Source organism: Pipra filicauda, unplaced genomic scaffold, assembly GCF_003945595.2.
Source record: "Pipra filicauda isolate LSUMZ 115617 unplaced genomic scaffold, ASM394559v2 scaffold15_size4787011_pilon, whole genome shotgun sequence".
In the NCBI taxonomy this organism is placed as follows: domain Eukaryota; kingdom Metazoa; phylum Chordata; class Aves; order Passeriformes; family Pipridae; genus Pipra; species Pipra filicauda.
The window spans coordinates 3,607,905-3,635,266 of NW_024104096.1; the positions used below are offsets into that span (position 1 = coordinate 3,607,905).

Sequence of the window (27,362 nt, forward strand, 5' to 3'; positions counted from 1 at the left end):
GAAAAATGTCACAATGAGGAGGGTTAAACAGAGGAGTTGTTGAATCTCTGTTCTTGGAGACTTTCATATCTTACCAGTATGAGTTCTTTGGGCAACCAGATCTAAATTTGAGGCTGGCCCTGTGGGTTGGACTGGAGACCTGCAAAGGTCCCATCTAGCCTGCATTGTTCTGTGATTCTAATCACATTTATCCTGTAAGAACTTGCAAGTTTGTCCATAAAAGATCAAAATGTAAAACTTCTTTTTATACAAGGAGAATGTTTCTGGCTATGGGTATGATGAATAACAGTAATGATGGATTTGGTTTCAGGTATATTAGCTTTTCAGTAAGTAAAGTATGCCTTTAGTCACAATACTTTCAGGCATATACCTGTGTGAATATTCTTAGATTGCGAGAGGTGTAAAAGTTCTATAAATAAAAATACACAATTATAATCTTTTTGTTAATGATCCTGGCTTATTAACTTCCAGGCTCCCAATATAGTTAAAACTTACTGCCAGATAGCATTAAATGCACATTTGGAAGTTATAATCTAATAAAGGTTGCCCCCAGCTATAAAAGGTAAAAATATATTAATAAGCACTCCTCCTTTATACAAAATAGTTGCTGCTTCTTTACAAAGGTTTTCATTTTTTAAAACCCCAAATGTCTTGAAAATATTTGTGATCTTAAAAATGTTGCATGTGTTATAATGTATATGGCATTGTCATTCTGAAATGGTTATGGTTTTTAAATCAAATCAGTTTTCTGAGCTTTGTTTTTAACAATTTGTTTGATTCTGATACTTTGTAAAAGCCTCTTCATCAGGAGAGCTCAAGTTATGGGAGTCAGTCTCTGTATCACTGTTGCTTGACCTATAGGGGTGGTGTAGAGGTGATGCCTCTTTCATGACAGGTGATTAGAGGCGAACTTTTTGGAAGAAGTTCTGCAACTGTTTATTAGTTCAGAGGTATGAAATTCTACTACCATTCCTACATCTAAACTGGGGAGGTTTAGAAGCAAATGCATGTGGTAGGCTCAGTTTCTGAACTTTAAAGTTTTCGAAGAGCCCAGGATTTTATTTCCATCTCTCCTTGAAGTGACCTCTGTGGCATCAGCTAATTTATTAGTGAAGTATGTCTCATTCTTAGCTGTCTTGTAACCTATCAGTGCAGGTGTTGTTCAATAATTATACTGTGAAGGACCCAGTACACCATAGAGAGTCAAGGAAATAGATGGAATTTAAATCAACCAAATGTAGAGATTTCTATGTCAATGCTCCTTTCTTACACTGGTTGGGTTTTGTCAGTGAACTTTTCCTTTATCTTGGCTCAGAGCTGGGAGACTCATTCAGCTCCAGTTGCCATCTGGAATTGTATTTGTCTCCAGAAGGTTTGTCATCTCCTAGTTTCTGTTTCAAATAAGATTGAAACTTAAACAGTTGTGCATGAATAAAATAACATCAGTAAAAGACTTTAAAAAGAGGGATGGGAGAGTGAGAGAGAGGAAAAAAAAAGAGAATTCTGGAAATCTTGAAAGAAGCTCTTTAAGCTTTAGCAGAAGAAAAAAAGTGTGAGGATAAAAAGAAGTAGTTGAAATGTAAACCAAAAATCGAACTAGAAATTCTGGAAGAGTATTTTTGCAGCTATATAGCAATATTCATTGGCTTATTGGAGAGAATGAGTGTGTAAGCAATCTTAGGGATGAACAGCTTAAATATATATTTATTTGTTGAAAGTAAAGATGGATTTAGCAAGCTTGACTGGTGGCTGAGAAGTAAAGGACCAATAAATAAGTTGAGTGCTGAGGGAGCCACACTCTTAAGTGAATGTGGATTCTCTGCAATAAGATATGTGGGGAAGAAATCCTAAGAATAACACTCTTATTAATTTCTCAACTTGTGTTACATTATGGGAAAAGCTTGAAAAATCATGCTATAAAGTAAAAGATAAAACTTAAAAAATTTTTGCTTCAGTTGTTTAAAAATTGATGAGAAATAATGACATGTTAAAAAAAGGCATCCTTGGAAGCCTGACTACAATGGAATACTACTATCTGAGTTAAATGGTTGGAAATAAATGGCCTCTGAATTCTGGCAATTGCTTTTTTAAAAGTTGGTTTCTGAGTGGGAAGAGGATATTATTAAGGAGTGCAATAGGTAAAGTGCAATTAATAAATTGATTGGATTAAAATAAGGAAGAACTTAGGAAGCAGATAAAAGGGTTATTGAATTGCTTTTTTTCAAATAGTTGTCTTCTTTAAGGGTCAGAAAAGCAACACTATGTTGAAATAAAAATACCCAAAGGCAAAGTGGGTGGAGAAACTTAGGAGTATATAACCTGTTTAAAAAGGAACAATGAACCTGTCATATGCTTGCTTACGTGGTATATGGTGATCATCTCCTCTGTTATATATGCTCATATATTTTGGATATTTCCTTTGTATCTGCAAAGGTAGCGAGATCTACTCAAGAAGTACTATCTGTTTCCGAAAAGGATAAGCCAATTTCTTTAAAAAAGGAGGAAAAATGTCTAGAAATGCCGTATTTATCATGTGCGAGAAATTTGAGATGTTAATCACAGAAAGAGGCAATAGGAAGAAGCTCTGAATTATGAAGAAAACTGGGAAGAAAATGAAACTTAAATCATGGGATTTGGAACTAAAATTTAAAGCGGCATCAACTATAATGGAAATGAAGATTTTAGAAGTTTACAAAGAATTAATCAGAATTGCAGTCAAGCTGTGAAGAGCAAAATTAGATTTTCTTTTTTTCTAGCATGTAAACAGAAAGGGAAGATCTGAAGTGCAGCCTTGAAGGAAGAATTTGGCTGGTAAGGTACTAAAGGGAATCTTGGTATTTTTTCAATGTTGTCTTCCAGCAGAGCAGAAGGAGAGCGTGTGGCAAGTTGCAGGAGTGAATGATGGTAAAGAGATGGAGAGCATTGTGAGGCTCAAAAAGCTGAATGTTGGCCATGTTGAGTGCCCAAAACAGACATTACATGGACAGGGTATCTCAGGAAGGTTAGAAAAAGAGAAAGGTCTGGACCTATCAGGAACAGCAGAAAGGATCTTTTTTGTAGAAATGCTTCTAATATACAAAGTGGTAGACATATTTCCACAAAATGAAATGTGGAAAAATAGTCAAAACATACATTATTGGGGAAGCTCTGTAAAAGCAAAGTCAGGAGCAAATGAAAAATTATTCTGTTGCAAAAGAAATACAGGAGGTTGTAGGATAAACACTGAGAGGATGGAAGATAAATGATAAAGGGGCAGTAAACTGGAAATAGCACACTTTTGAAAAGTGTGTTATAAAAGTATTTTTATAAGTCAATAATATTTTTTAAAAATACCTGAAAATGGTGAAAGGAAGTAGCAAGAACTGTTGGTACCAAGTACCAAAGTGTTGAAGGGCAGTACTAAAGCCGAGGAGGTCGGTTGTTTATGTTCATGTTTTCTGGGACATTAAAATTGTTTAAACTGATCCTGGAAAGAGTGAGGGAATCAATATTATTTTGGTTTGACTCATGATATGAATGAGGTGGGGGGGAAGTTATTGATATATTTCGGAAATGACAGTAACAGGCATAAAAATGGAAAAGATAAAATCAATGAGATAGTTTAGTCATTCCCTAATGAGATTAAATTAGCAGCAAATTACGCCTTGGAAATACTAATTCATATTAGGAGAGAAATAGTGACAGAAAGAAGGGAAGAAAGTGGAGATGGAAAAACACGTGAGAGAACAGACAAAATTGAGAGGAAAGGAAGTAAGTAATCTGGAAGGAGAAAAGCTATAAAAATCCCAATGTTTCTCTGATTTTGCATCCCTCACAGTCCCATGCTTGTTTCATCCTTACCAACCCACTTTCCTTGTCCACTCTAATCTTTCTTGAGTGTAAATTTGTCCATCTGGAAAAGATGGCTAACTAGAACAGATTGAGTACTTTTAAGGCCTTAAGGAAAAGTCTTATTGAAGTAAGTATCTTTTTGTTTAAGACTTTAGTATTGTGTGGAAAAGTAGAGACAGAAAGTAAGAATGGGAAGAGGGTAAGAGGAATAATGACAAAGGGCTTTCCTCACTGCAGCACAAAACAGTTGGAATCCAAATAATCAGTAAAAATGCAGATGATGCACTTCTAAAGGTACTCTGTTACTATTAGACACAATAGTTGTTTGTTTTTTTTTCCTCAACCCATCAATAGTGAGTGTTGATAATTTTGCTGGATGAAGTTTCAATTAGTCAGGCATCAGTCACTGAAAATTGCTTGATAATACTTTGGAAAATGAGGACTAGAGAGGATGAACTGAATTGCAATCATTTAGTTTCTGGCATAGAAACTAAAGTTTAACGTTCCTGTTTGCTTTAGTGATCTTGGCATTAGAATTATGCTTTTATACTAACTTTCAGTTTTGCTTTATGTTTAAAGTTGAAGTTGTGATGCATGCTTAAGAACAAGAAGTGTAGGGGTATCAAATTGAAACTGCAGTGTGCTTCTCTGACCTTTACTTGTCTCATTAAATTTTGGCTTTATATCTAATATGATATGTGACATCTTGCTTTAATCTGAGCTCTTGCAATCTCTCCAAATGATTGGATTCATTATATTAGATCTATAAAATATGAATACATGCAACTGCGTGCAGTTCATAAATAATGTATTGTTTTAGGGTTCTGCCAACAAACTAAATTCAGATTCATTTTACTACTACTCAGGTTCTCTCTGTAATTTTAATTAAGATTGTGCCTGTCTAACAGCGGACATAGATTTGGAAGGGAAAAAAATCTGAATCTTTTAATAGGGCTCATGACTTTAAAGTATCTAAACCAGATAGCTCACATGTGCGGAGAGGGCAAGTGCTGCTGACCAGGCCGAATTTGCAGGATTTTTATCAGTGTTTATTTTGATTTTGGAATGCTGAGGTTAGAACTGCAAGAAGTAGTCTTTTGAAGTTTTACCTTTCTAACACAAGCGCTGGATTTCAAGTCTTGATAGAATTTTATAACTTGGATTTTAAACTACACAACCTTGTCAACAAACGGCATATTTTCGTTCTCGTTTTTCTGGAAGTGCTTATAAAGAATGCCACATTCTTCATCCTCAGAATGGGTGCTCTTGGTTTATGCTCTATTTCTTAATAGCTTATTTTTTATTCTAGCAATTCTGCTGTTGCTGTGGATCTAACTTAGCAGTTAGAGAGTGCTGTATTCTATTGTTTGCTCATCCTCAGAAGAATTGTGGAATTCTCATTACACAAGTTTTATTAATGGTGATGCCATGTGAACTTGGAAGAACGTAGCTTGACACATCTCAAGTTGAATTTGTAAGACTGGCAGATAAAGGGAAAACAAAAAAAATTTTGGGAAGCTTTCAAATAGATACTCCTGGGAATTCACAATAGTATTTTTATAATACACACCTGAGAAAATCACCATGACTCCCTTTTCCTTTCTGCACTACTTCTGGCCATCTGATCGTAACCTTTTGAGTTTTTGTGGCTGTTCCACTGTCATCTATACATCAGGGAAGTAATGACACTTTTCTAGTATCAGCTTGTACTTCAAGGGCTTGTAACTTCATTCCAATTTTTAGTCTTCGGTTATGATTAACTTGATATGTTAATCTGAAGTGATTGTGCTTTTTAACATTCTAATAAACTGGCAAGTTTGAGAATTTCATTTTGAAAAATGAACAGATTCATGCTTGTTTATAAAAAATGGTATGTGCTGAAGGCTTAGATGTGTTTCAAATTTGTACTATTTGTTATGTGAGTAATTAGCCAAACCTTGGATTTATATCAAGCATGTGTCTACGAAGTCAAGTCGTGCTTAATCCAAAAATAGTATGTCAAATTAAAAATTTTTCTATGAAGAATAAATGCAGGGAGAACTGCATTTTATGAACAATATAAACTGTAATCTTTTAAACACATAACTAGCTTCATTGCAACTTTTGCAACAATTCCATATTTTTAATGTAAAGTTTATATGTATTTGCCTAGTAGTACCCTTGGCTAAACAGTACTTTTTGTATGTAATCTATGAAATGCATCATACATTAGGTCTTCCGTGTTCAGTTATCTAGTGATTTCTTCCTCACTTTCCTGTCAGTCTGTATAAATGGGCATATAGCTAATAAATTTGATCTTTTCCTCACTTGTGAAAATTTCTGCATTACTTGTGTACAGTAGACTAGACTGAGGCATAGCAGGAAGCAAGGCTTGGCTTGGGAGCAAGCCTCAAAATGTATTGAATATGCATGACTGGGAGAGAGGTAGTGGAAGGGCCATCAGGGACGTCACCCCAAGTGTACTCTCAATTTTTTCATATTGATGCAACTTTGCTGGAATTGTCTTTTATTTGAGATGGAATCTCACACCATCAACTAGAAGTTCTTTTTGTGCCTATTATGTGCTTAAAATCAGTTATGTGACAAATACCTTTCTCCAAAAACTGTTTCTGGACTAGCACTCCAAGAAAGTGGAAGCAAGTCCCCTAAAAAACTTTTTCCTCCTGCTTAGTGAAGCAAGGAACGTTTAGCTCTGTATTTTTCTGTTGACCAGAAGAAAATAGGTCATTTTTTTTGCTGAGAGAGGTAGACTCTGTGCTTCCTGAACCATTTGGATCAGAATATTAAATTCCTCAGAGTTAGTTTTGGCCTTATGCTTGATATTCCTTAAGCAGCTTCATTTTCATTCCTTAAACAGCTCTGCTCAGATGGGCTTGGTGGCCCCAGCAAACATATGTTTCCAATATTTTCAATAGTTCAGTCCAGCTTTCAAGAAAATGTACAAAAAAGATCTCTAAACCGTTTTCTGTTTGGTATGGTTTAATAAACTTGAGGGTTATAGCTTCACCTTCTGTCCAGAGAACAATCTTGAGGTGTGTGTTTCCTTCCCTGCCAGGTCCCACACGTTTCTGCCATGCTGCACTGCTGTAGCATTCCACAGGGGTTTTTTTGTCAGCACCGTGTGCTGTCCTGCAGGTCACATACCTGCTTCTCAAACCTGTTCAACATAAGAGAAGATAAATCAGAGAAAGAGTCAGGATTTACAGATAATTTTTTCTTATTTATACGTTACTAAAATTTATATGCTACTAGCCAGTAACATGGATATCCTAAACATCTGTCCCCAGTGCTGTGTGACCAGGCCTAATGAATGAGGCGTGTACTCGGTGAACTAATAACAAAACGTGCTTCAGAGCTGACAGAAACAGTCATTTAAGTTTGTCTCTCTGGAAATACAGCAGTGGCTATTCCTGCTGTGGCAAAGACGATGTCCTGTTGATAGTGTCACAGTGGACCACATGCCACATGCCAGTAACATCAGTTTCCTGAGTTATTTGTTCTCTCAAGCACACTCTATCATTCATGTGTGTTTCCAAATTACCCTGTGTCAAACACCACAGTGATGTGTTCCTACTTCTGACAGAACAGACAGCCTTTCCTCATCAGAATTATAATATGCAGCTTGGGAAACTGGTGTAACGCCTAAACTGATCAGTACAGATGTCAGAGAAATTTTGTAACACTTGAGAGCTGCCTAGATTTTTTGGAAAGCCTTGGAGAATATTGCTAGGCTTTTACTCATCTGTCCCTAGGATAATTTTCAAAGCCTTATTTGGAGCTATCTGGACAGTTCAAAAAAGCAACAAAACAACTTTATCGTTGTGGCAAATGATAAAATGACTATCTGTGAACCTGCAGAAGTCCCAGCAAATTCCACCCAGATTACAAAGCTGGGAACTTGTTAAGTTTTTTTGTGCTTGTGAAGGAAGCCCATGCATTATTTCTGTGGTTGTGGGTCAGATGCTGAAAGTGAGTGATGCAGCAGTGCACTGGAGGACCCAACTTTGGCTTTTTTCTGCACACCAGGAGTAACTGGTACAACTCTGTGTGTATTCATAGACCTGGTAGAATGGTTTCAACAAATACTGGGATGGTCAGAAAATGAAGCTCTAAAGAGTCTGTGGCAGTTTTTTAGATTCTGCAATGGCAGGTCCCTAAATCAGTCCTCTTGAAAATGAGGCAGTTTCAGTTACACCGTTGTCAGTTGACAACAGACTTTGTTATGAGACAGATGGTAACTGTTAAGCATTGCAAGACAAATGTCCTTATGTGCATTGCTTTGGCATGGAATTGAGTGGTTGACTGCTGGTCACGTGGACTTGTCTGTTTGGCATACCAGAACTATATCCACTTATTTTTTCAGGTCTTGTCCCTGGCCAACAATATCAGTAGGGCTGTAGGAAGACTGTGTTTGATATATGTCACATCTAAAATCACTCTAGAAGAACAGTAGGAAGAGTTCTATGGTCACATTCCCCCAATATTTGTTCAGATAGAACCTTGAAACTCTCTCTTCTCCAGTGTGTTTGAGTGAGCTTCAGAGTACATATGCAGCTTCTGTTCATCCATCCAAAATTGTAATTTATTTAAATGATTAGAAACTGTTTCCATATTCCAGAGTAATCAAACATCAGTCACCCACATGGAATCAGAAGGCACTGTATAAATGGTAGCAGTTGGTTTTTTCTGGGTGTGCAATTCAGCTGCAAGCTGCTTGACTCAGCTTATATGCCTGTTTAGCTATGTTAACACCATGTTTTGGAGCTGTAAAAATTTTGTCAGATTTTTCAAAAGCACTAAAGGAATTTGGGCTCTGTCCCTAAGCTAATGTCCACCTGAATGAGTGGACTTCTTGTTTTTTTGATTTTGTTTTCCCCTGAGCCAATGCCATCTCTAACTTGTAAGACATGCTATGTATGAGAGTATGTTAATTAGCACGTTCCCTAATTTATGCTTATCCTGTATTACCTAGCTGTTTCTAGGTAATGTAATAATTAGTACAGGCTGGGATTTATCCTGAAGAAGCAAACATCTGGAAGTATCAGTGAGCCATGTTTAGGGAACCTGGTTCCAAGGGTGCCATGCTGTGAACCCTCCAGCATTTTTGTGTACAGAGTGACAATGGGACTTTCTCATAATCTTTTGCTCCAGGAAGCTCTCCATGCAGTGGTGGGCTGATGGCTTGACTGACATTTACTTGACTTGTTCCCATTAGTTGACACTGGAAGGAGAACAACTGCTTGATTTGGCAATCTCAGAAGAGAGGATAAATCCCTGTGCTTCACTGATATTAATTTGGCGTGCCACTCAAGCCTTGGGAGCTCGGGAGCTGATTTATCCTTAGCAACTCAATAAGTTACATAACTACATCTTTAGCAATTAATTAATGTTAAGTGATGTGATACAGTGGGGAGTTAATTGCCCTGGAAATCTGAAATGCCAAGTTACAGGGGTTTCTTGCACATCTCTGGAATGCTTCCTGTTGAAAGTGTACTTTTTTTACTTTCCCCTGAACACAAACACTGGAAATCTTGCTGTTAGCTAAGAACTCTGTGCAGGTTTTATAATATACTATTCCTAGAGATCTCGTGCTTTCCTCAGAAAGTTTAAATATGTAAGTTCCTTGTACATTTATTAGATATATTCACAGGCTTGTTTCCTAAAACCATTCTTTTCTCTCCTTCAATAATTTGTGCTCAGTCCAAGTGCATGTATGTCTGATTTTCCACTTTTGCTGCTACCTTGCATTGTAGCCATATAATGAAATAGTATACCTTTCTCTTTCTTACATATATGATGGAGCTCATAGTGGTTTATAAGAATAGAAATTTAATATAGTAATTTACTCAGACTTTTTAACAGTGCAGAGGGCTAAGGACTGGTTTATCAGGAGGTACAGTAGGGCTTTGTTTAGGACCCTGAGCATGACTTCAAAGGAACATGTAGGATTGTCCTACCAATCACATCAGCAGACTGTGTTTTAATGGCTTTTGCAGTAATTAGCTTTATGTGCTACTCTGTTCAAAGGAAAGATATGGGATAATGCAACAAACTCCCAATAGGGAAGTCTTATCCTAGTACTACACCATTAGCAGTTGACTTACACGCTGACCCATTAGAGTTGGCCTGTAGGTAATCTTATTATTGATATATGTGTCCAGCCTTTAAAATAAAAGAACTTTGTAAAATTTGACCTCATTGATATGCATTGAGTTTCACAGTTCTAGTATTCTTGCTGCAAAATAGTATTTGGATGGATTTGGCCTGTTATCATCTTAAACAGCTGTAGTAGAAAATGTACCGGAATATTTACCCCATATTGCTGGAGTTCCATTCAAAACGGTCATAAGACCTGAAGGGAAAAATATGCCTCTTCTAAACTCTGAATTTGTTAAAGCACAAAACCAGATGCAACAGCTCCACTTAGTTTCTTGTTATGTTGTACCCCGTAAAGTACTGAAAGTTGAGAGGTTTGTATTCACTTCAAATGCCATGCTTGTGTTCAGCTTTAACTCTGAAATGGTTTGTACTTGTGAGTGAAGGAAGGGTCCTTTATGCCTACTAGCTGGATTTTGCATTCTTTTTCTAGGTGTCCACAGTACTTATCTTTCACTCTTCCTCCCTCCTCACACATGCCGCAGTATTGGGATTAACTCACAGAATCACAGAATATGCTGAGCTGGAAGGTACCCACGAGGATCATCAAGTCCAACCCTTTGCCCTGTGCAGAACCATCTCCAAGAGTCACACCATGTGCCTGAGAGTATTATACAAATGCTTCTTGAGCTCTGCCAGGCTTGGTGCTGTGACCATTTCCCTGGGGAGCCCATACCAGTGCCCAACCACCCTCTGGTTGAAGAACCTTTTCTAATATCCAACCTAAACCTCCCTGACACAACTTCAGACCATTCTCTTGGTCCTGTCACTGGTCATCACAGAGAAGAGATCAGTGCCTGTCCCTCCTCTTCCTCTCATGAAGAAGTTGTAACTGCAATGAGGTCTCCCCTCAGTCTCCTCTTCTCCAGGCTGAACAGACCAAGTGCCCTCAGCTGCTCCTCATACGGCTTTTTCTCAAGGCCCTTCACCATCTTTGTTGCCCTCCTTTGGAGGCTCTCTAAGATCTTGATATCTTTCTGATATTGTGGCACCCAAAACCGCCACAATATTCAAAGTGAGGCTGCCCCAGGTCAGAGCAGAGCAGGACAATCCCCTCCCTCGACCGACTGACGATGCTTTGCCTGATGCCCCCCAGGACAGGGTTGGCCCTCCTGGCTGCCAGGGCACTGCTGACTCATATTCAGCTTGCCATCGACCAGGACCCTGAGGTCCCTTTCCATGGCACTGCTTTCCAGCATCTCATTCCCCAGTCTGTATGAACATCCACAGTTGCCCCATCCCAGGTGCAGAATCCGGCACTTTCCCTTGTTGAACTTCATATGGTTGGTGATTGTCCAGTCCTCTGATTTGCTGAACTTTCAACAATGTCTTTCAACAAGGTATTTCAACTTGTTTGCTTCTACACAGTTTTATTTTTTCTATTTTTCTCATGAGAAGACTACCAGATTTAGTAGAGCATCTTTAAGAATTAGATGAGGACTTTGTAGAGTACTAGAAGACAAGACTAAAGACATTCTTTATACTAGCCTGTATAAGCAGAGTTAAATTTAGATATCGTAGTAAAGTGAAATTACTACACCCAATTATACTGAGTTTCTTCATGACATTACTGTCTTACAAATAAACAAATTCAAGAAAATTATTTACTCCTGTTCTGTCAATGGCAGCATTAATGTGTTGACATATATTGGTAAACTGTAAAAACACATCTTTGTTTTATTGTCACTGTAGGATCAATTAACCTGCTTAGTTTGTCTTTTAAAAATACAACTTGAAATCAGAGTGATCTCATATTCTTAATTTGTAGATAAAATAAAAGGATTTTGTTTTTAAGGACAACTGAGAGCTCACTGGAACTCCTGAGATGAGCTGGGATTTTCTGCCTTTTTAATGCATCTTATGTGGAAGAAATTCTGCATGACTGTAGATTAATTCCACAGTCTGCAGTACATGATTATTAAACAAAAGAGGAAACTTGTTGACTTAAATGTTTAACATTGTTAATATTCATTGTTCACGTTTTTAAAATACTTTATGTACAAGTAGGGACTATGGTGGGTGTGATGGACGAAAAAAAAGCTAACTTTTGTGAGGCCTCAGCAGTTCTCATCTGTGATCTCAAAATGGGTCAGCTTATTCTGTAACAGCTGCTGAATTGCTGCAATCTACAGGCCAAAATACTGAGAGAATATAGGTGCTGGTTTATTTTAATTTACCAGGCTGTCAGCTGCAGTAGCTCAGGAGATATGTCATGAGCCAGCTGAATTGTTCCTGCAGTGAGGGCAAGGGTTCCTGGGCAAAGGATTGGTAGTTTGCTGGTTAAACATCACTAAGCTCTCCCATGGAAATCTGTTCCTGCTCATAAGTCAGAGCTCTGCACCTAGAGGAGAGCCCAGAAAATCAGCTCTTCCTCTCTAGAGGATACACATTACAGAAGTTCATCTGGATCATTCATTGATGTCCAGCTATGTCTGTATGGACCCCTGCAGTGTTGTGAGAGGAAATTTGGTCTCAGATTGTTGCATCTTCAGTTTATGAATATAGCTAATGATAATTGCAGGGTAGTCCAAAGTTCGACATTAGTCTAGTTATAGTAACTGAAGAATTGGGATCCCCAAATTAATTTTACTAGTGGTTGTCATATGTGAAATGCAGGTATCTTGATAACATGGTGACATGTATTGCCTTTAAAAATTGCTGTGAAAAGTTGCTAAATATTGCTGCTTATAACAATCTGCCCTCCTCCCATGTTATAAATGACATAAAATGGTAATGCATGATTAAACAAGTCTTTAGGGATTGCCTATTGCCTGGGAAGTTTTTTCAAATAATTTTTTCCAAAACTTGCTAGAATTGAAATATACAAAATGCAAAGAAGTTAACACTGAAGGAGTACACTTATGTTACAATTATACCTTAACACTAAATTATTATGTCTTTCATTGCATTTTTTAAACAGTTACATGCTTTACAATACATTAAAAGTCTGGTTTTCAAAATAGGTTTGACATGTTATGTTATTTTCTCTTGTCCAGTGTTAATTGCCCATAGGAGACGGGTCTTTCTTTGGAGTCATGGAACTGAAATCTTGCATCTCAGAAATGGCAACTGTACATTCTGTTCCCTTTTCAGAAGGAACTGGTTCTGGAGAGCAGTCAATGATCCTAGTGAGTCCCTTCCAGCTCAGAATATTCTGTGATTCTACAAAGTGGGACTTATTCTTTTCAGGAACTCTTAATATATTAAAGTGAGGAAAAGCACATCTACTGAAGGCAAAGAAATTATTCTCAAATAATTAGTCTCAAATAAGCATTTGTCTGAGTGTTTGCGTATTTAGTTAAGTTGTTGATAACCTTTTAGGTTTTTTTATTATAAGCTGGTCCATGACCCTCTAAACTGGGCAATTTATTGAGTTTTGTCATCACTATTGATGAAGATATATCTACTTTTCAAATTCTTTGCAGTGATGCTGTAAGAAACTGCATGGATCCAGAGATCGAGAATGAGCCAGGACTGATGGGTCACAAATAAGGGCAAGTTGGCAGGAATCAAAGGAAAATTTTCTCTTTCTGCTACCCTATTTCTGTTATGGTTGGATAATGGCTTTAGGTATGACACATACAATTTTTTCAGAAGAACTAACATGATTTAAAAAACTGTTGCAATGACAGTTTTTAAATTTACATACATAATGTAAATTTGAGCTTTATGCTGAGAATGCTGCTGTGAAGTAGACCAAGTGTGATTTTCTGTGACAATCTAACTGTGTTAGAATTTTAGACTAGGTGACTCAAATCTGCCCTGCTAAAAATAAAGCAGGTTTCTGTTTTAAAATCTGAGCTGTACACACAAATTCGGAATATATATGCAAATTAAAAAAAAGCAGGCTTCTGTCTGTGACAGCTTTTTTATGGTATTTTATTTAACTCTGACATACAGTTCAAAGGTTTAAAGATGCTGAGAATTAAGATACTTATAAGAATGGGTAACTGTGACCTGGTCACATAAAACTACCTTTCCAAGAGACCCCTATGTCAATAGCTCTAATATTTTTCTTGCAAATAAAAGAAGCTCTATGCAGCAATTGGTGAGGCAGCACAGGCTTGACATCCAGGTTTGCTTTTGTTAAATATTGTGTGCACGTTACATTTTAGAATCAATTTAAAGATTAACAATTAAATTCCAAAGCAGCTTCACTTACAAAATGGAGAATGGCATGGCATGCTTTATTACACATGTTGAGGTGTAGTATTTGAGTATGTTCTAAGTCAAGCAAGCAAGAACATGTTTGAGATGACTATTTTTTTAATTGCAACGTAATAGAGTGAGATGGCATTTTGGGTTCTCTCTTTTACTCTTCTAATTTTTCCCATCCATTCTTTGAGTCATATTAATGAACTATTTTGTTAGTCTTTTTGTTAGATGAGTTTTAATTAATCTTCCTTTTCTAGAAGATGTAGGAGAGAATTTGACTATAATGTGATCTGGGTTCTTGTCGGATTTTTCTCATTTAATCAGCATTATGAGAAGTGTGTAGTCTTTAGGATGCTTTTAGACAGCTGGAAGCAGGCTTTTGACTACAAAAAAATAAATCTGTTCCACGAAAGACACAAAAAATTTGTTTCTAACTCATGCTCTAAACAGATCACTGAGGTTGAATTTCTCTTTTATAATGTGTTCTGGCTTAACAAGAAGTGACCTCTTCTGCTTTCCATGATCCTCTTCCTTGCCATTTTTGCAGTCATGCAAAGGACACCAAATATTCCCAGTTCTAAAGCTATGATTTAAAATTATATGGATGAGGCAGCTAAAATACGAAAGTTTTAAAACAAATTCAGCTCTGTTCTGTTCTTTATAGGGCTTTTAAAATAGTTTTACTTTGTAGTCTAGGGGCTTGAAACGGCTTCTGACCCTAGACAAACTGTGCAATTTCTTCTTCACCCTCAGATCTCTGCAAGTGGTTGCTTTGGATTTGTTCTCTAATACAAACTCACTGTATCTCTTAGAATCTGTAATCCTCTCTTGTTCTCCGGCTTTCCTGTTGCTTTTCCTGTATTTTTTTTCTCTATTCTGATCATAAGAAAGGAGCCTCCCTTTTTCCAAGGGAGCCACTCCATATCACTGGCAGGAAAGCAGAAATACCCCTCCTGTTCTAACAGCGGGACCGAGAGCGGCAGGATCCGTCCACTGTTGCCACTGTCGGTAGCAGTGATACCAAACTGAGCTCAGTAACTCCATGTTATGGGAATTGACATCTTCGTTGCCTCAGCTGTCTTGTACGGAGTCTTTTAGACCTCTCTTTTCTTCTTCATGGTAGTTAGAATTCACATGAAACCCCAGGGGGTTATCAAATATTGCCAGTATGCAGACATGAAATAATTGTATGTTTCCTTTAAGTCAGCGCAGTGAGCGTCAAAAGCTTCTGAAAAATCTGAACGTAAATGAAAATCAATATATTTGGACTGAACTTAGTGTAGAACTGATACCAACAGAAAGATGAAACCTTTGCTAGAAGTTAGTGCTTCAAATGTCGCACTTCGTTAAAAATGATGTGTGGCTTATGATCTTCAGTCTAGGACAGAGCTTTTTAAAGGTTCTTTTTATTGACTACAAGTGTGTGCTGTTACTCTGATGGATACAGATCTTACCTTTGAGACTTGCATGCTTGTTTACTCTGACAGTCATGTACCTGGAAAATAACTAAAGCTTAAAATAATACTGTCTGGTCCAGAATATGGCAACTTAAGGTTCGGCTGAAAGCTTCAGTTCTAAACTACAGTGGCACCCTATTGCAGACTGAAACTGGCTGCAGAGCGTGGGGCTAAATATCAAACCTGACTGCTCTACCTGGGGGACTGTGTCTCCTTTAGCAGTAAAGATCTCTTCCACGATGTCTGGCCTCTTCAGAAACAGGGGAGCTATTAAAAATAACAGCTACAAAATCTGGAAATAAAGAGTCAAATTTGGAGATAGAAGAAAGTAATTTATAGCTACAAACTCTAATGTATGCATCCTAACGGAGACCAAATGAGTCAAGTCCATGGAAAGCAATGTATTTTATGAGCATTTTATATCATTTTGGAACATGGCCTAGATTTTTTTCTGATGATCAGCCCTCAGAAATTTTCTTTTAAGGGAAATTAGTGGCCTCAAATCTTCTGAATCACCTATAAGCTTTCAGTGGTGAGAGTAAATCCGGGTAACTGTTTATGATAATGGCCATTTTTATTTCCGCCTTTCTACAGAGTAAAATAACTACAGACTCGAGTGTAAAGCAAGATAAATATAGTAAGGAGTCCAGACAAGACTGAAAGATGACTGAGGGGAAAATAAAGACTTTTGAGTTTGGTTTTCTGGGAGGGATTTTTTGGTTGGTTAGTTGGTTGGTTTGCTTTGGTTTTGTGTGTTGTTGTTGTAACTTTAGAAATATTGAGCTCTGTGGTTGGTCTAGAAGGTAAAAATAGTTGTTTCTAGGGAAGTGGAACATCTTTTAGTAGAATACTGTCAGGCAGTTTTATTTTACATACTTTTTCTTTGACCTTTTTGAGTCTCATTCTGTACCTGTCTCTCAGTATATCAAGTTGCATGTGCACCCACCAAGTTCTCATGAAGGTGACGGTGGGAGGGGAAGTACTAGAAGACAGAAGTCAGCTTTTACTGTAGAAATAACCTTTCTTTCCAACACTTCCAATAACAACTGTGAGAGAAATAAACAGGTTTACAGTAGGGATTGGTCCACAACACTGCAGAATTTGTCAAAAATGTGCCTGGGCTCAGCATTCTCCTTACTGACATGATCCGTGATACTACAGCATAATTATTTAATCACAGTAGCAGCTTAACTTGCATGTGCTCATATGTTAGGGTTTCTTAGATAATGGAACAAAACAATTGAATGTTTTTCTTCACTTTCAAGACTGTTGGTGTCTATTTTTTTAACAGGAAATAAAATAAAACATCTTGAGAGCACAAGTAACAGCTTTTTAGTGTGTACCAACTTGCTGTCCTCAATCTAGTGTGCTGTGTGTAGGTGTTGTTAACAGTTTCATACCTGTGATTGATCTTGTACATGGCATGTGGTGCATTACCTAGACACCACGCAGTTAAGGTGAGGCTTCCAGCTAGGATACCTTTGCTTCTGTTTCTGAACTCAAGCCTTTAATGCCTATTCCATGTTGTTTGGGTTTTTTATTTTTTATATCATATTTTATTTGTGTGAGTTGAAAATTCAATCTTCAGTATGACAAAATAATTTAGGGATCTATTAAACCTCTAATTTAAAAAGTGATATATTGGTGATTATGTGGGTAAGCTCAATTTGAGGCAATGCTTTTGAATAACAGCAAGTCAGCATCTGCAGAAACTCTTAAATTTCCACAGAGACCAATAAAATAGAAAAGGAAAATTATTTTTCAGGATGCAAAGAGTTTTATTGTATTAATACTATAAGTACTTGTTTTTATCTGAATAAATAGAAAACAATCAGTTTACAAATATGTATTTTAAGAATAAATCAGTTGTTATGCACCTGCTACCTAGTCTTCCCTTGTTCCTGAGAATTTCAGGAAGTATCACCTCATTCTTCTCAAAAACATTGTTTTGGGATTGTACTTCACATAAAAATTCATAAACTGTAAAAACCCCACGCTAAAATACGAGCCACCTTGATAAGATACCTATTTAATTGCATTTACTCCAGTCTTTCATGAGGGAATTAATGAGTCCTAGTCAGCACATACTACACGTCTGCTGGTGGAACAGAATTTAATGCGGTGAACGGCAGGGCAAGTTTTTTCAGTTTTAGAGCTTTAGGGGTTTTTTCTTAAATAGGAGTTGAACCAGCATGGTGATGAAAATGAAATGCAGGATAGATGAGTATTTAAATATCTCATTCTGAAAATGAACTGGAATATAAAACTTTAAATAGCATCTTCTAATAGCAATGAATTTTGAAGTTAGGTTTACTTCAGAAGTACTTTTGAGACATTTTAGGTAGGTTTTTATGTATTTCAGTCTTTAATTTGGGCATTGCAAGAATGGAGCTTCAGACTGTGAACTAGGAATTGACAAATACAGGGTTTAATTTACGGAGAATTGTAATCCCGTTACTCCTCCCTCTGCATTTCTCAGGGTTTTCTATCAGTATAAAACATAGGATATCCCTACAGGGATGTAAGAATCATAAATGTATTCACACTTTGAAATACCTGGTGTTGCTATTTACTCAAGGAAGACTAGTATCTATGGGTTTGAGGAACAAAATACAGAAAAACTTTTTCCTCTGTCAGAAAATGAAGTTTCAGTGGTGTTTTGTGGCTCTTCACACTGTCAGCTATGCCTTTGTCAGCAAATACTCTTTCCTTCCTATGAAACACTAAAGATTTTCAAGGGCCAGCTTTTTCAAGAGCCCTTACCAATTGAGCCAAGTTTGACAGGGGAAGAAAGACACTGATACAAGTACAAAGAAAGGTTGGACATGAGCCAACAATGTGCTCTCACAGCCCAGAAGGCCAACAGCATCCTGAGCTCCATCCAAAGCAGCAGGGCCAGCAGGTTGAGGGAGGTGATTCTGCCCCTCTGCTCTGCTCTGGTGAGACCCTCACCTGGAGTGCTGCATCCAGAGGAGGGCTATGAAGATGATCAGGGAAAGGCTGAGAGAGTTGGGTTTGTTCAATCTGGAGAAGAAAAGGCACTGCAGAGACCTTGTTAACCTTATTGTGGCCATTCAGTGCTTAAAGGGGGCTTATAAAAATTATGGGGACAAACAATTTAGTAGGGCTTGTAGTGATAGGATGAGGAGTATTGTTTTAAAACTAAAAGATGGCAGATTTAGGCTAGATATAAGGAAGAAAATTTTTACAATGACAGGGGTAAAACTCTGGGACAGGTTCCCAATAAGTGATTGCTTCATCTCTGGAAACACTCAAGATCAAGCTGGATGGGGCTCTGAGCAACTAAATCTAGTTTAAGATGTCTCTGGTCATTAGGGGGGAGTTGGACTAAATGATCTTTAAAGGTCCCTTCCAACCCAAACCATTCTATGGTAAGCAATAATCCATCCAAGGAATACTGAAGTAGTCTGTGCAGTCACTGAAATGCAGGAAACCCTTACTCTCAGCACCCTAATCTGGGGTAGAACTCTTGGCTGTGCTCAGGTCTGTCTCTCTGATGAGGAAATGCATTTTCATCGTGAGCAATCTTGACAAAAGTCTTGTCAAACAAAGATACCTTTCTGCACTATGCCTTGGTTTCAGGGAGATTAATGAGAAGTCTTGAATAGAATTAAATGATATTCCCAATTTACTGGATTCATGGTCCACTTTCTTCTCTGATTTAAAACTAGGTGGGAAGAGAGGGTTCTTTAACAATGGGGAACAGTACACAATGGTGTTGGCATTCTGTGGAGTTTGAGTTACCTTCTAACAGTAACTTGAGTGCCAAAAACTTGTCTGGCCTCAGAGACTGAGGTGCAGAGTGAGGTGTGGTGTAGCACTGTAAGGGAAAACACACAGAATTAGTACTGGCATTTAATATGAATCTAGCAGAGAGGCTGTAAGCAAGGGGATATCGAAATTTCACTTTAATTGGGTTAGTATTGTCTGAGAGTTAGAAAATAAAGCATTTTGCAATGTTTTCAGTACTTTAAAAACATTGTTACTGAAATGAAAGAAGTTTAAAGTGGCATTCTCTGTTGTCTTTAAATATTAAAGTTGGATTTAGATTAAGTCAGATTAGTTATACTTAATTCAGGTTAGTTGAAACTCGTTTTGGAAGTCTGTAAACTGCATTACTGTAGCCTTCTTAGAATTAGTAAAAGTTGTGTTACAAGTGTTGTGCATTCTATATTTGAAGAGAAATTACAGAAACATCTGAATGTATGCTGTTAACTGCTTTTGAAGTGATATCCACTGTTTAGAATATTTAAATAACTAATGAATCCATTTATAATAAATCCTGTTTTGAAAGAGCATGCAAAATTAAGTCTGATAAAAGGAATAGGCTTTTGTGTTGTAATCTCATATTTCATCATGCTTTTTGGAACTTGCATGCTACAAAAAGGATGTTTCAAATTAAAAGTCGTGTTTGTGGTTGCTTGAAAGTCCTGAGAAAAAAACTACTTGGATGTTAACAGAACTGGAATCCTGTTGCTGTTTTCCATTTCACGCATGCTAAGTCGAAAGTGTAATATCTAAATATGCTGCAGGGAATTATTAAAATTATACAGTTATTTCCTAGCCAAAACTTAAAATTATCTGCTAGCTTTCTTGCTGTAATGTAGTGCTTAAAAAATATGTACAATTTAACAGGAGTTAAAATGTAGATGGTTTCCAACCTTTAAAATAATTCCCATTTGGTTGCAAATTCCATTGCAATTAGAAAAGGCCACAACAATTTTTAGTTTTATTTAAGACATAGAAGAATAGATCTGATTTCCAAAAGTGCTATGTATCAGCAACTCTGAAGTATTTTAAATTCCAGCCAGAAGCATAACATAATTGATATTTATATTATCGGGAACGGCAGCATTCTCAGTGCTGTCATTTTGCTTGTAATTTTCTCCTTGCTTGTAAAATTGTCTTATTTATTATTTGCACTTTATTCTTAATCAGTTTTGCTAATGTAGTAAAAACATTGAAATGTTATTATATGATTAGCAATTTTCCACTATATTAATCCAGCATTACATTATACTGTGTGGTGACAATAATGACTTCTAATGTGGTAATGAGAGAGAGTTATTAACGTGTCCCAATATTTAATAGTTTTTTAATTGCAAGATGGAAAAATATTTTAAGTTACCATAACCAGCTGTATTAGTGGCAAGAGTTGCAAAATGGTGGGATCTGGGACGTTAAATTGTAAAGATATACTTTGAATGGAACACTGTCTCCATCACTGTAAAGCATTTTGGTTTTATGCTTGTTTTCAGGAATCATGTGGTTATTCAGAGGATTTTTTTCCATCTATTAAACTCAGTATTAATATTGACAAATAGAGGAGGACTTGCGGATTTAATGCACATTTACCAGTGTGCATTAAATGGGTATGCAATACACTTTTTTAATGAGGAAGGTGAAAAATCTGTGGTGTCCAGCTGGGAAAATGATTTAAAATAATTAAGCTCCTACAGCCATGACATAGTACATTAAAATAGCCACAGTGCAAACTAAGAGCTGCACGTTATCAGGAATACAGATTCAGAACCAGCACAAAGCAAGTAAATAAATGTTATAAATTATTTATCTAACTCACTGTATTGAGTGGACTCTTCCATTCAGTAAATCATTTAAGAAGTATTGGGGGTGCTTCAAAATTCAGAAGTTAGAAATCCAAATGGAGCCTCTGGCCTTCTTTGTGTGTATGTGCATGTGTGAAGGGAGCAGTGTGCTTTTATAGAAATGTTGCAAATAAATGGTTTTAAAGTGGTTCTTAATTAGTCTATGCAAACAATTGAGAATTTACTCTGTTTTTACTTAAAACATTTTAAATTTCACCAAAAAAAATTTCCATTTAATTTCAACAGCTTTATAGATAACTTGAACAGTTGTCGGGAAAGTGTAAAAAAAGAGAAAATAATTATACTCAGTGGGGGAAGCAAGTGCATTTTCAGATGTAAAAGTATTATACACATGTATAAGATAATGACATGATGTGTCATTAGTATGTTGCCATTGTCGAGTATGTTGACAAAAAATCATATTACAACAGCAGTGTGTTAAGCTTCAGATGGAAAAACACACTTAGAGGTAGAAAATATATAGCCCTATAGATAGTATTATCAGTGAAAATCAGCACTTGTCTAATGCTCCATGTCACATTACTTCTAGAAATTAAGTTTCCTGGTAAGTCTCTCCAATACAGTGGTTTTGGTATTGGAACAGCAGCAAAGTCATCATATAAAAAGTAAAAATACTATACTTATGCATTCTTAGGTGTAAATTGTCCAGCAGGAAATGTGTGCTGTTTTCCTCAAATCAACAATTTAGTTTATGAGGTGGTGTTAATGACATATTAAAGAAAATTCTTCTAAAGGTTCCACTGGAGTGACTTGAACTTTATTACCCAATAAAAACAGTGAGGCTTCTAAAAGGATTCTTATAATGGAGAATTTTGCATAATATAACTGTCACTTGAAGCCAGTATTTATGAACATGAGGGCAGTCCTGTAATAAGTAAAGGATAAGCTTTCACTAATTTTGCATCTGGTACAATTAAGAGATAGATTTAGATTCACTTTGTGTAGCATGTGTGTAAAACAGATTCTGTGAATGAAGCTGAAGTGTTTAGCCTGCTTTTATTACATGTTTAAATAGCATAAGGAATTGACATTTTCAATACACATCCCTTTAAATATAGATATTGTTCTCAGTGGTTAATTTAAATGCACTTCTTTGTCTCAGTGATTTGCTTCTAGCAAATGTATTGTGTTCTCTTCAGTTTTTCTGTGTAAAACTCAATGAAAACTTGTTCGTGTCATATTTCAAATTTTCTTTTCTGAAAGAAACGATTGTAGACCTGTAAGAACATTGCAAATGCCAGCATTGCTTTCATCACTATTGTGTATTAACTGGTTTTTAATCCCCAAATTTCTATCAGCTTACCACTGCCCTTATGAAAAAAACAAGTTGTTCATATCTGCTTCAATATTTTTTTTTAACTGCTACACTCAGTTCTACATTAAAGGAAATATTTCAGGTTATGGTTGAAATTCTATGGTGAGATCAGACAATCTGGAATCATGGACCAAATGTGGGTTTCCTCTCTGACATAATGAACAATAGCATTGGTATAGTAACACCTCTAAGCCCCTTCTTTTTATAACATCTGCTTTCTAATATGTGTAATCTGACTTACTGAAAATCCTGTTCAAATAGCACTCCAACTTTTCGTTAAGTTTTATATTATTTCAGGACCTACTTTAGATGAAAAGGCTTAAAGCAACAGCATTAACGAGGTTTGATGTTTAGCTGCTGTACTGACTGTAATGATGTTGCAAAGGTTGGGAGTGTTACTTTTACTACTTATAGTGTCCTGTTTCAATAATGCTTCTGCTTTCCAGCTTTCTTTTGCCCACCTCTGTAGTTAAAAACACTTCTCATGGTGTTGAATTCTTAGTTACAGAAACAGATGAGCTATCACTAACAGAATAAATGCTCATGAAGGTGCACTGGAAAAGCATTAGCTGCCTAATCATATGGGTTTGAGTTTGTCTCTTACCATCTCTTTCAGATTTTCCTTTGTTGTGACAGATGAAATATGGAATGTTAGTTGTATTTTGATTTATCTCTAAAAAAACTCTTGATGAATCTTTGTTGTTTCTCTTCATGCATATATATTTTCCATTTCCTGCCAAAAAATTTGCAATACTTTTCTTTTGGATATTAGGGGGAGAAGTTAATTTGTGAAGTTCTATACACAGTTAACAAAAGATATATTAACAAAGTTTTAGAACGGTATACATAATTTTCACCTTAATTTTTGCCTTCTGCGTCATAAGTGACAACACTGCAGATTTTTGGATGATCCCACAGCAGTGTTCTTTTTCCTTTTCAGTGGTTGGATTGTTCTTGTGCACTGTGATAATGTTAGATGTGGGTGGACACCTTTTCTCAGATCTCATGGATAAGAAATGAGGACATTTAAAAATAGGTGATTTTCCCCTTGTGTCAAAGGATGATGTTTGAAACTCATCATCTTAATGTATGGTTAAGAATACTTTATATTTATTATTTGTCTGAAAAGCTTTCAGATACTCATACATCTCCTTTTGTCTCTGTAGGTATCTAAGCATTAGGTTATAAATTAAGTTGATTTTAGTGGAAAAGAAGTAGTATTTTCTGTTGCTGTATCAGTATTTCTCTTCTTGTCTAATTATTTTGAGTGTTTTTCCTGTTTGTCAAAAAACCCCAAAACCAAGGGACCCTAAAGAACCCCAAACCATCTTTTATTCAAGTATTTCTCAAACAACTTGACTACTTCATTGCTCATGCCTGCTTTGTTGGTTTGATGGTTCTACATTTACCTATGCTTTACATTTCTCCTGTCATATCTTACAGTATTTTGGGGTTTATTTTAGTGTAGTGTGATCAAGAAGGCCATTTGTTCCCTCCAAGTTTTCTTTCTTAGATAGTCTAGTGTCTAACTTTTGAAGAAAACTTTGAATTTATCCCTTCTTATGTAATTTATTAGAAAATCTTTGATCATCATCTCAGTTCTTTGTGCTTTAGTGCATTCTAAATAGATGCTGGAATAAGGAGTAGCTCTAAGTTACTAAAGCTGTAAAAAGTGTCTGGTTGATTTTTCTCAACTGCAGCATTTGCATCAAAATGTTCTTAGCTTGTCTTTTAGAGTGCCTATGAGTTTACCTGGCTCTTGATTTTGTTAATTTTACGTTGTTGCCAGTGACAGAGGAATGTCCCCAGCTGTCCTATTATAGGTTACTTCTGAAGGTTCACATAGAGTTTCATTCTGGGAATTAATCTGTGAACTGCCTCAGGACCCTTGAGAGAACTATACTAAAATAGTCTTTTGACAGAGACTGTTTCCTACTTCACGTCATTTATTTCTGATTGTTCTCTTCTGGGTTTTGTGTACTACATTTGCAGTGTACTCGACACAGCTGGTGGTCATTTGTCATCTCATCTGTATTGATCTCCTTGGCTGTGTCAAACAGCTTTCAGTCTGTTCCACCACAAGCAGAAGCTGAACAAAATGTGTATTATAACTGTGCTCATTTGTCCTGGGATGAAAAATAATGTCATACTCTAAGCAGTGAACCACATCGATTATAGAATTCTTATCTTTTCTGTGAGTGTTCTGTATTAATAAAAGAAATATCAAACCTGATAGTTCTAATAGTCAATTGCCACCCTTTAAATTACAGGTACATAATCTTTCCTTTGGACAAATGCCTACAGCCATCAGAACAATAGCAGTGTGCAAATTACAGCTTTTGCAGGAAATCAAGCAGGGAGTATGCAAGCCTCTGTTGTTTCTTTCTATATTCATCTTTGCAATAACAATGTCTCTGCTCATTTTCACAAAACCTTAATTGTCATTCAGAGTATCCCATTTGAGTTCAATTATACGCTCTTAAGGGGAAGGAACCCTGTTAATGTTTATCTGTAAAGCACTGTGTTCATTTATAGCACTCTGTAAGTAGTGATCAATTTTCTTTTATACTATGCATTCTGGTTTGTACTAAATCCATTTTAGCAGGCAGTAATTTTTCAACACCAATCTTTCTCAGTGTGTGCGTTATTGGTAGTTCAGTAAAAAACTAGAACAGTGGCATGCAGTTTTTACTTGCTTTTTATCAATTTTATTTCTTAAGTAACATTTTCAAAAGCAGTAAAATTACATATTATTTAAGAACATTGCATGCGGGTCAGGATAAATCTTACTACTTCTATTTTTTCAAAACCCGTGTTTTTAATGCACCAATTAGGAAAAAACCCATAGGGATATCTGTTTATGCATCCAGGAAAGCCATTTTATTTTCTTCTAGAGGGCCATGTAACAGATCAGAGTGATTAAGTGTGTTATATTTAACGTCTTCATTTTGGTTTTAAGTACTTTTGTATGAAACATTAGAAGTACAGAGAGTGAATGGTAAAAAGTAGCTTATTCATATACTTACAGCAGAGAAGGAACTGAAGTGAGCAGATCATGAGTCTCTCTTACCTTTGCACTGAATATTAGAATGTGAAGAGTAGGAAGCCCGCAGGGCTACTAAAAGGGACACTGCTTTTAACACTGTACATCTGCCAGAATAGGAGCTAGCTCTGAAGATTATTAAAGTAGAAATGTGTTTTTCAGTATTAATTCTGGTTATGGTTACCTGATGTCACAGAAAATGATTCCAATAAAGTTATGTTGGACATGCTGATTTCAGTTCTTGGACTAAGTGAAGAGGAGTTTAGATTCACCATGGGTGGTAGCCAAATTGACTTTGCAACTTTTTTGAGCGGTTTTGTGACTTTTACAAAGAATACTGACCGCCTGTTTTAGAATTTATAATAATATTTTTGATGATTATTATAATTTAAAAGAATAAGACTGGGTGGCATACCCCAGAAATTTTCATGCTGGGCATGTTTGCTAGATTCCACTTAAGACCTGTGTAGGAAAGGGCCTGAGGAGTCCCGGAGCTACATGTTTCCACATGACAGGTAGCTGACAAAGAGGCAGCCTGCTGGCTTGCACTTCCCTGGCTTCTCTTGTTTTTCTCTCTTGGTCTTTGCAAATTCTGCCCCAAGTACCATTCTGGGGCTTTTTATTTGTTGTTTAGCATCCACACAAGTGGGCAAGGGCATTTCTGCCACTTAGCCCTTCTTCCTATCTTCTGAAACATTTAGGTGTCTGAAGTTGTATTTGGAATTTTAGGTGTAGTTTGGGTATGAAATGATTTTTGCATGCTCCTGTGCCCCAACTCTCTAACAATGAAGCTGGAAGAACCTGAGTATGTTTAAATGTGAATCAAATTTTGACATCCCAGTTCTGTAAATCCTCTATCCTGCTGGCAAGTGGGAGTCTCATACAGCTAATTTCTGTTGTGTCAGAGAATATCTTTGGTTATATCGTACATGAGAACAGGAACTTCTCATGAAAGATTTCATGTTCTCTTCTGGTTGAGTGGTCACACAAAAACACTCAGAGCTACTGAGCTTTCAGTGTTGACATTCAATATTTTATCTCTCATCAATATCAGTAGGCATTGGAGTTATCTGATATTATTGAACATGGAAGTCAGTGTATTTAATACCGAATTTCAGTTATTTAGGCATGTAGTCTTGAAAATTTTTATGAGTCTTGATTCACACTGAAGAAACACTGACAGAAGCTATTTCTAGTAAAAGAAAACATTCTTAAAAGTTAAGTTTCTTCATTCTTTTAGGATTGAAAATGTGGCTACAAAGAATTGTTACAGAGATGAAAGATTGCTAAACACAGGAACTGACAGTTTCTAAATGTTAGTTGTCAAAAAATAGACATTTCTGGTCTTATCAGTTCAAGTGAAATATAGTTGTCCCATGGTTTCTTAGTAGTTAAATATAGCTCTTTTTCCCCAAGGTCCTTTTTTTTTTCCTACTTGCAGTGTGTTTTAGGTTATAGCTACTATATATTTGCTTTTCTGATATATTTCTATGCAGGATGTTACCAAGTGAAATATTTGGCAGAATTACTCCTCTGATTTAGCAAGAATAAATAACACGTCGTCTGTAGCTAGAGTATCCGTATATTCTCCTTGGAAACATACATTGTGGTAGATACCTCAGCATTTTCTGAAGTGTTTTATCAAAGTTTTAAATTCAGAAACATTTAAGTATGGAGATGTCACAACAGTCATTTCAGGAACTGCTTGGCTACTTGTAGTTTATGGATCAGATGGAACATAATCCATAAGTGTGGTG

General features: G+C 36.5%; 1 protein-coding gene across 2 annotated transcripts in view; it reads left to right on the forward strand.

The window, feature by feature from the left end:
- The window catches only part of ADK (adenosine kinase), a 277,270-nt gene that overhangs the window by 74,680 nt on the left and 175,228 nt on the right, over window positions 1–27,362 (forward strand). The gene's annotated exons all lie outside the window — the stretch shown is intronic.